The sequence below is a fragment of the Penaeus monodon genome, chromosome 1 (assembly GCF_015228065.2).
Source record: "Penaeus monodon isolate SGIC_2016 chromosome 1, NSTDA_Pmon_1, whole genome shotgun sequence".
Classification (NCBI taxonomy): Eukaryota; Metazoa; Arthropoda; class Malacostraca; order Decapoda; family Penaeidae; genus Penaeus; species Penaeus monodon.
Genome location: NC_051386.1, coordinates 63,276,286 through 63,286,890, shown reverse-complemented (window position 1 = coordinate 63,286,890; position 10,605 = coordinate 63,276,286). Strand labels below are relative to the sequence as shown.

Here is a 10,605-nt window from a genome sequence, read left to right as displayed (position 1 = left end):
TTTTTTTTTTTTTTTTTTTTTTTTTGACAAGAAATTCCATAATCAGAGAACAAATATGATTTTGATGCATTTCTTCAGTCTCTAACATCTTCCAACATCTGTCTCTTTTCTTGCACATTCTGGCCAATACATTGACTGGAATAAATTATAACAAATTCAGACTCACTGAATTTCATATTAATGTTGCCCAAGTCTGATGAACTTTTCTTTTGACAGAAGTTGTCATTCAGTACTTGGTTTGTATATCTACTTTTTTACTCTATTTACTTCCATTTGTCATCATAAATAGTAGGGACTTTTAAAATAGAATATTAGTAATGTCTCTCTCATTGCCTCAAGGTACTTAATATCAGCTTTTTGTTAGATAATATTATATCTTTTTTACTTACCTTGTCAAAATGAACTATTTGTAAATTAACTCATTAATGATAAGAAGATGAATTTATTTGGCTACTCTTTTATCTATTTAATATTTCCATATATAATTATAGAAATATCGTGCACTAGATTTTATTTGAATACTGCAATATCATTAAATTATGTACTATAAACCAAACCTAAAGTCTGAAAATAAATAATGTGTTTGTTCACACCTCACTAATCAATAAATTAGTAATATTAAGAACGGTAAATTAGCTTTAGGCTAAGTAAGATGCACTTCTATGTTTCTAATAACTTAATGAATAAATAATTATTATATGACATAACATCCAAAAATTAAGTAGATATCGAAAGAAAAAAAACAAATGCTTTTGCATCCTGCTTTAAACTAAAAATCCTATGCAAGTTATCAAAGATAGGGATGACAATGAATTAAATGTTAAGAATCATGAAAAATGTGACAAAATTCAAAACGTGCTGCAAAATACACATGACTTAAAAGTATCAAGAATCTTTCATAAAAACTTCTAAAAATGTACATTGCCTTTTTAACAAGTAGTAACACTGAAAACCATTAACATCAAGCAAGTGTGAAATTTAATGACTTTTAGTAATTTTGATATATGGTTTCTGTAAATACATTTTGCTTAGTCAAGAAACCTGCATGATTACACAAGATTACCTCTGGTGCATATTATGAGTGAAAAAAACACATCATTCAACATTACCCTGAATCTATTTTCTTTTCTTTTTTTCATAAAGAAGAAACAAAACGTTTGGGCCCTGTGATTATCATTAATAAAGAAAATCCAGACCCACTCCTAAATACACGAAAATAGATAATACCCAAAGTAGAAGACAAATAACTGTTACACTAAAAAAGCTATGATGACAGACAATACACACAGTTAATAGTTACTCTACAGACTTTTTTTTCAACCGCAGCCCTCTTTGCTGCTATGAAACTAGACTCTGATCGCTATGGAAGAGTTTGTGACTGTGTACTACAGGATTCCTGAAATTGAATTACAGCGCAGGTATTCCAAAACTCTACGGAGTTAGCTTTAAACTCAAAAACTATTATGTAATGCCATGCTAAGGGAAAGAATGCTATAAGAGTCTATGTAATTATTATGTTATATAAAGAAAAATTGGTCACTTTTTTTTCTTTCTTTCTTTTTTTTCTTTTCACATCTATGGAATATTTACAAATTTTTTAAAAGGGCAATGTTATCTATACCTAAAGATCTAATCTTCAAAGGAAAAAAAAAAATCTGTACCATCTTCATAAGAAGGTAAAAACTAAATTCACAAAACACACACCCTGTTATAAATAAGGAAAACAAACAGTGCGGAATAAAGTAACCAAAAACATTTAATAAAAGGGTTTTCTCAAAATGTCAAAGCATTAATATCAAATCGCTCTCTCCTTGCTGAGTTATTTACACTTCTATAAAAACGTAAGGCAACAATACGTCAGAAAGAAACACTGTTACATCTGAACAGACAAAATGAAAGCAATTTTTGGGGAAAAAGAGGTATGTTGTAGATAGCGTTTCAGTACAAAAAATAGAGTACTCTGTCTGTGGTTCACTTCCTGAAAGAGGAATGAGAGAATGAAAAAGGGAAAAAATTATATGCAGATTCGTATGTCTGTACAGTGTACATGTATGGGAAAAAAATTTTGTGTGTTGTGTGTGTGTGTGTGTGTGTATATGTGTGTGTGTGTGTGTGTGTGGTGTGTGTGTGTGTGTGTGTGTGGGGTTGTGGTGTGTGTTGTGTTGGGGGTATGGTGTTGTGTGTGGTGTGTGTGTGTGTATGTGTGTGTAGTGTGTAGTGTGTTTGTGGTTTGTTTTTGTGTTTGTGTTGTGTTTGGGGTTTGTTTTTTGTGTTGTTTTTGTGTGGAGTGAGTGAGTGAGTGAGGAGTGAGTGAGTGAGTGAGTGAGTGAGTGAGTGAGTGAGTGAGGGGAGTGAGTGAGTGAGTGAGTGAGTGAGTGAGTGAGTGAGTGATGAGTGAGTGAGTGAGTGAGTGAGTATGTGTGAATACATGTGCATATACATGTGTATACACAATGTATACATGTGCATATAAATGTGTATACACACATGTAAAACATGTGCATATAAAATGTGTATAACACTATGGTGTGTGGGGTGTGGTGTGTGTGTGTGTGTGTGTGTGGGGTGTGTGTGTGTGTGTGTGTGTGTGTGTGTGTGTGTGTGGGGTGTGTGTGTATGTGTGTGTTCCGTGTCTGTGTCTGTGCGTGTGCGTGGCGTGTGGCGTCTGTGTATGTGTATGTGTATGTATATGTATATGTATGTGTGCATGCAGTGCGGGGGCATGTGCGTGTTTTAATTCATTTTGATGTGTCCTTGCCTTCTGCTTTTCAGTTCATGATAGTGGCAATAGTTCAAGGAACACTTGCCTTGCGGTAGAAGAAAAAATAACAATAAGAATAGATTTTTATTTTATATAAAAAAAAAACAGCCAGGGAAGTACTACAGACTCAAGAAAGTGCTCCTTCATCTACATAATCGCACAGAAAACTCAAGAAAAAAGACCTCATAAATTTGAATATTAAAAAAGATGAGAGAAAATAACAAAGGTGAAATAAAAATTATCCAGGCTAAATCTCATTTGCTATTAGTACATTGGTAATGATTTAATACCACATAAAAAACAATAACAAAATAAATAAGTAAATAAATACAGTCAACACAGTTCTGACAATTTTCTGTTTTGGGTAAAAACTGCCATTCCACATTTTTTTTTTCAGTTTTGCTTCATGTAAGAAGCCAATATATCAACCACATAGAAAAAACATTACAAAATAATTTTTCTGTAGTAAAAAGTAGTAACAGGAAAAAATTGCCCACCTCCTATGAAGCGCAACAACAAACGTCGTTTTTAACAAGTGTCAAAAAAATTTTAGAAACTTTTAGAAAGTCTCCCCCATCATAAGTACAACAAGAGCTGACCATCCTGTGAAGGGCGACAGCCCTTTCCCCTCTGCCTGTCTTGTCACTGTAAGTGCTCCCAGATGTACCCCGTTCTTTGTATTCCCCGCACCACATTTTTGACAACATTCTCACGCAGGGATACATAAATCTCTCTGGCCAGCTCTTGGTGCGGCCCGTCCACTTTGCTGAGTGATGCAGTGCCCTGACACCCAGGTAGTTCATGTTGATCCCGGGATGGCCCCCGCCAGTAGGGAGGATCATGCTCAGTGTTCCTCTTGTTGTATATGGGCGAGTTTTTGGCCAAAAAACCGTAAGCCATATGGGGTCCAGAAAAGGGTCCTGCCGCCTGAGGTCTTCCACCCTTTTCCAAGCTTTGCAGAATATGGGTCAATAATCGGGCAGAAATAGGGGGAAGAAACTGACAATATCCAAAGGAATCAACAAATTTCAGTTTGGGGTCGCCATGAACTATGCGCTTCATTTCTGCATTCGGTGCGAGTTTCCTCAGCTCAAGATCATCCGTGTGAAGACCAAAGTCCATGTATCCATTGGCAGCATAAGACCAGTAAAGGGAGCATCCAACACATTGTTGTCTGAGAGGTACTTATAAGCATCATCAAAGCGGGTTGGACCCTTCTCAAGGGAGCCTCGCAATGTCAGCCATGAGCCCTGAGGCTAATGTCATCCAGCATCGGAGATCCAAGTGCCGCTCATCTGCCGTCGGGTGAGAAGCCGAGGGTAGTCATCAAGCCCTGGGGTTTAAAGTCTTGGGTTCATTCCCGCAACGTCTTGGGATCTCGTCCACGCCACCTGTATGTACCTGGCATTTCCACCCAGCTGTGTGGTGTTGAACCAGTGTACCAAGCTCGCAACCTGGGCCACAGGTGACTCAGATATTCATAGTCGTCATCAGACAACTCTCTCTTGAATCAGCCATCATGGAATGCAGCGTAAGGAGCAGCGTTGGAGGATTTGCATTCTTCCCTCTTTGAACTACAACTCATCTGGGACTCTTGCTCTTGCCTCAACTCCCAGGATCTGCTCCCGGGGTATCCAGCCATCCCAGTTCATGAGGTCAAACCAGTGGCCAAGAATGTCCTGAGAGATTTCCCGGTCCCATTTTGAGATAAGCAGATTGTGGAAACCTTCATCCCACAGGAAGCCTCTTGGGAAGAAGCTACGGGAAGGCACTGCTGTGTAGAGAGGACCTTCCAGTAAGGGACAGGGTCACTGTTGTGTTCACCCAGCACCCTCGAGGCTCCATAGAAGTACCCAATGCCACCAATCATGTTGCTGAGAGCGGCCTGGCAAAGCCAATCTCCTCTTCACTAAACCCTTTTGCCTCCATTGAGAATTTCTCTTCAAAGTCACTATGAAACTTCTTTCATACAGACTGAGTTGCTCTGATAATGCTTCACCCATGAGCATATCAGGCCTCCTGAGGAAACTATCACTCTCAATACACTATGTCAACCTCAAAAGGCAACTCCCCCGTCACTTGAAAACACTACAAAGTTGGGCTGCCGCAGCGTGTCCTCATGGCTGAACATCTCACCTGCCAGTCAATGTACTTGTCCTTCTCACTCTTGCCCTGGAAGACCCTCAGCCCCGTGTAAACGGTTTCCTTGAGCATATGCAGCCCATGTGCTTTGTACTGAGCAAGTGATGGTTAACAATCGTGCCGCTGGCATTGAGGACATGCAGCCGGAATCCCCCACGGAGTCTGAGATGCCCCTGAGTGAGCCTAAGGACTGACTCGTGCCGATCATGGGCTGTATCATTGCCTCTTTATCGTCAGGGTCTAAAGCTACATAATACAGTAGCGAAGCCTGTCCTCCAACGTGTCTCTTGGTCTGAAAGGGATTGTTATGTTTGTGGGATTATACAGTGTGCTTTCTTTATGTTCTACAGACTTGGTCTGTGTTCTCGCCACCTTAACATGACTAATGCAGCTATCAAAACATTATCAGTGAATTCTCATGATATTATTAAAGGTAAAACAGACTTACCTTTCCTATCTACCTCTACAAAGGGATTTATCGAGAGTGCATCATCATCATGCATAAAATATCCTTACCTTCGGCACTGCACTGATCCTTGCTGACAGTCACCCCCATGCTGACCCCCAGTCTCTTGACGAAGCTCGTCTGCAGGATAACATTCTTGTCTATGATCTTCTGAATCCCAACATTCCTGCCATCATGCACTTCCTCACCCATACTTAGGCAAGTCATCAGCCTGGTCGCACCAATGCCTGTAAGCAAGCCAAATAGGTTAACACTACTCTGTGAAATCTAGGAATACAATGCATGTAATGCATTTCTTATCTCAATAAAAAATCTAAACATGATTACAAAGTATATCCTTAATCACAATTAAGTCTAGCTGGAGTCTGTGAAATATCAAATTTTTTCAGTATCTTCTTCTCCAGTTACTCGAAAAAGGTAAAGAAGCAAAGTAAAGAGAACAGAACTGAAGTACCCTAACTCTCAACTGAAGCATACTATTACAGATTTCATGAAGAATGCATTTATCAAAAGATGATAAAACAGACATTATCAAGGGTTAATCCAAATATAATGAGGAACCATCTTTAGAGACTCTAGTACATACTTTCAAAATAATAATCATGATACTTTCAGTGATGAATGGGGTCTGCAGAGACTGTCAGACTTCCGTGACTGTAATCAGGCTGCTTATGTGAGTTTCATATGTTTGTACTGTATGCCTCTGATACATGCAAGAAACAATTTCCATCAGTGTGTTATTTGTGAGATGATTAAAGAATATCTCAATATGTTTATTTTTCTTCTTATTCTTAATATTGAAAATGAAGGATGTTATACAAATCTGAAAATGTTGTTAGAAACTAAATACTACTGTGTATTATATTGATATGAGATCTTATCTTCTTAAAAATACTGACTATTCCAAAGAAATTACAATTATCCTCAAAATAACCCCCAAAAATCATACCTAACAGCCAGCATGTTATTTTGGAAGTGTCCAGGCACAAACCACATGAGGCCCTTTGACAAGGGACGTTGGGTGCCGCACTCGCGTCCAAAGTACACTCCTGGCCTGTGCGTCCCCCAGTACCTCTCAGGTGACTCCAAGCCGGGACTTGACCACAACCTGTGAAGCCCAATGATTGTCATGTTAGGTTTGACAAAAATGCAGAGTATTATGTTATTTTTTTGGGGGTTTTGAACACAATTTGTTTAGTGAGTTTTTATATATTATTTTTTTTTTATTTTATCTCTTTTTTCCTTCTCTTCCTTCAATTCTCATTCTCTCTCTTTCCCTTACTTCTTCTATCTGCACAGTTTCTGAGACTCCTCCACTACCTCCCTCTTAGAAATACAAATGCACCCATATGCCAATAGGGTCATCACCTTCGCAGCTGATTTGGGGTATTAAATCCTGGTTTCCATTAGCCTATGTAGAGGAAATACGCCACAGCCATTATCACAATCCCCGCGAAACTCATGTAAGCAGTAGACACCAGCCATGGCCCCCAGACCTGTGTCGGCGCTTCCCCTCCCTCCTCGAAGAGCGGTCTGAGTTACAAACCCTCTGGCACGTCTAGCATGGTAAGATCCTGTTGCAGACTGTCACGGGCCCGGGCAGGGTGGCCCCTTGCTCTGCGTTTGCCGCGCCATCTGTGGGGGGTTTTTATCAGGCATTTAGACAGTATTACAACCGAGAAATTATTATCATGTGGAAAAATGGCTACATCTCAACCACTGGGAAATCTCTTGAAATGCAAAGGGATGAAAATTTTCAAGATATTTCCAATATTCCAATTAAATTTTCTTTCGTTAAGAAAAAACTTTGACGGCTAAATAATGGGAAAAAGTAAACGGAAAAACATCGCACCAAAGAGCAAAAACAACCACCGGATGGAGGCAAAATAAGAAAACAGAACCCCAGACACAATGCATAGAAAGAAACAGAAAAATCCCAAAGAGAACAGAAACCAAAAAAAGTGCCAAAGGAATTCCAAATATACCGAGGCTTCCCTTAAACCCCCCCCCCAAGAGTAAGCAGCAGCCTGGGGTCAATAAAAAAAATCACAGCGAATTCCCTTACTCATCGGGATCCGTACTCGAGACAGTGATGATATGCGGCTTTTCTCCCCTGACGCTTGCCTTCCCCAGGGTACTGATAAGTTAAAAATATCCATTAAAATACATTAGTAAATGGCGACAGATTTTTATCATCATCTAGCTTTTAGTTATAATAGAGATTTCTTTGGGCAAGATCAAATGCAATTTTTTCATATTCTATTTCCCGAAGAATTTATTTTTCTTACAAGCTACACACCCAACGTTCCTAGAATTACAATAAAGACAACTGCAACCCTTTTTCCCTTCAAACCACGCACCAAAATCACAAACTGGGTTTTGTACAGGTTCGTCCCGTTCTGAATAATTTCTCTGGGCTCTAACAATATGCATTTAGTGTGGCAAAATATATCTTTTTAAAAATGCAATACCCTAGATAGAAAAAAGTCCCTTTTTAGACAAGACTAAGACGCTAAACCTGCACGGCATATAATTAACTTAGTGGCGCATCGCTTCGGTCGCGCTCACTGTAAAAATTTCGGTACACGTTCCTATATAAAACAATTTCGAGCGAAGGATGGCTAGTTTTAAATAAGGGAAGAAGTACACAGAAAAACATGGTGGAATGAATAATCAATAAAATGACAAAAATAACAACATATTGATGAAAACCTGTTTAAACGTCCAAGTTTCAAAACACTTCCTGCATTAATCCCAAAATCAGCAAAATCTACGGAGAATATTAGTCCACGGAGACGCGATCAACAAAAGCACAACTGCAATACAGACAAATACCAAGCAAATAGAACAGGCAACAAAATAACAATAATATAGTCCAAATTGCTAACAAGCAAACAAAACAATCATGAGTAGAACCATAAAAATAATGAAACAAGAAGCCAACAACAAAACAAACACAGAAAGAAAACAAAATCAAGCACACATAACAAGACCCTTTTTTTTTTTCTTTTTTTTTTTTTTTTTTGATAACTCACTCTCTCTACCTTTCTTTTCCTCTCTCTCTCTCTCTCCCTCCTTCCTCTCCCTCCTCTCTGCTTTTTTGTTTACGTCTTTGTTTACGTGTTTGTTTACGTTCCCGCGGGCGCCACGTGCTGTCCTCGGCCGCCGGATCAGCTGGAGCGGCCGCCGAGCCTCGCCATGACGTCGCCGGGATGGCAGCCTGATGGCGACGCACAGGTGGCAGCACTGGCCACGCGTTGCCATGGCGACGGCGAGGCGAGAAGTTGGCAGCGCTGGGGATGATGCGTTGCTATGGTAACGGGGACGCCGGTGACTGGGAGGCGATTGGCGACATCGATGCTCTGTGTGTGTGTGTGTGTGTGTGTGTGTGTGTGTGTGTGTGTGTGTGTGTGTGTGTGTGTGTGTGTGTGTGTGTGTGTGTGTGTGTGTGTGTGTGTGTGTGTGTGTGTGCGTGCGCGTGTGTGTGCGTGCGCGTGTGTGTGTGATGGTTGGATGGATGTATAGATAGATAGATAGATAGATTTTTACATATACAGCGGATATCTATGAATATATGATATATGCATACGTATAGAATAATAGATGAGTAGGTAAATATGTGTGTTTACTTTTATGTACATACATGAACATCTGTTAATCTGCATTTGAATGCATACTTGTTTCTTCTTTTAAGGGGGAAAGGCTACTTGGGTGTTATCTGCATCTGATCGAGGTTCGGGAGGCAATCCACAAGGCAGCGGGCATTTGGGGCATCCCTGCGAAGCTTCCTAAGTCTGGTGGTGAACATGAGATGGAATCCCTAGGACGACAGCAATCATTTAGGCATTGCACTGCTCAGCATTCTAGGCAAGGTGCTTGCTCTCGTCCTGCTAAGACGTATCAGAAACCAGCTACTGAAGAACCGGAGACCAAGCAATCTGGATCCTACTTTAGTGGTTCTTAAACTTTCATGTGCCATTCACCACTTCAGTCATCCAAGTTTCCCCCTTCACGTGAATAAGGAGAGATGGTCAAAACATATTTGCACAACGCCTTGAGAAACTCATTGGTAACATTGCATGAGCACCAAATTCTGACTCGCGACAATATGACAGCTGTAGTCAATGCCTGTATAATAATGGATATTTCTGTGTATAGTTATAGAAAAGTCACTAAATTATATATGAAAATTACTTTATTAACTTTATATTCTACGCCCCCCCCCAAAAAAAAAACGCCTACATAGAACCAAGCCTAAATACTGACGCAGAAAGTGTTAAGTGTAGCAATGTATCCCTAGCTTTCTTCTCTCTGAATTCAGGATTGACACCAACGCTTTTCAACATTGCGTGGCTAAATACTGGATCGAGCTGTCATCCGAAGTCTGCCGGATGTGCTAGGCATTACTAAGGTCACTGGCTTTTGCCAATGACGTTCCTATGCTACCTGAGCCTCTGGAACTCGTGGCGGCTTCTATCCACTCACCACTGAGAAGAAGGCCTTAAGTTTAGTTGTTCTGGATCAAGACCAGGATCCACGACTTCAAGCGAGAACCTACATAGTCCTAACACCCAATAGGCAATGTTAAGTCATGATTCCGGATCTTGATAGGGTACTGAAGAATCAAGTACATGTAAAAAAGGGCCAATTCCATATCTTGGCAAGGCATTGATAACGCTGGTTTTGTAAATCCTGGACTCATATCATGTACCATAGAATTATATCTTCGTGCCCTTTGCACCAGTTCCTTGCATTGATCATGGGGGTATAGTGGACAGGGGCAATTGTGCACCCTACATCTGTACCATAAGACCGGCAGATACCCTTTCCTTGCACAATCCAGGACCGCCAACACAGGCTATCAGACACTTGATTTGACTCCCAGAGGATGATCCCGCCTATCAGGAGAACTGTGGACGACATCGAAATAAATGGGTTGTGCAGATCAATTAGACCAGTCATGAGAGTTGAAATGAATCAAGCCCTCTCCCAGAACGACCCTTGTGGCTGGAAACAATGGCTGAGGCTGCGACAATGCCCTTCCCTGAGCAGAACCATTACAGCTTTCAGTGCCAAGATCAAGTTTACACAGGTAATTAGGGTTCTAACACAAAAGTACATAAATGTATATGTACAAACAGAAAAAGAGAAGAGGACAGACAGATTCATCATCATCATCATCATCATCATCATCAATCATCATCATCATCATCATCGTCATCATCATCATCATCAT

The 10,605-nt window shown here is 40.2% G+C and overlaps 1 pseudogene; it reads right to left on the bottom strand.

Moving 5' to 3' along the window:
- Positions 1-3,156: 3,156 nt before the first annotated feature.
- On the bottom strand, positions 3,157-9,715 carry LOC119577448 (annotated as a pseudogene).
- Between the last annotated feature and the right edge of the window lie 890 nt (positions 9,716-10,605).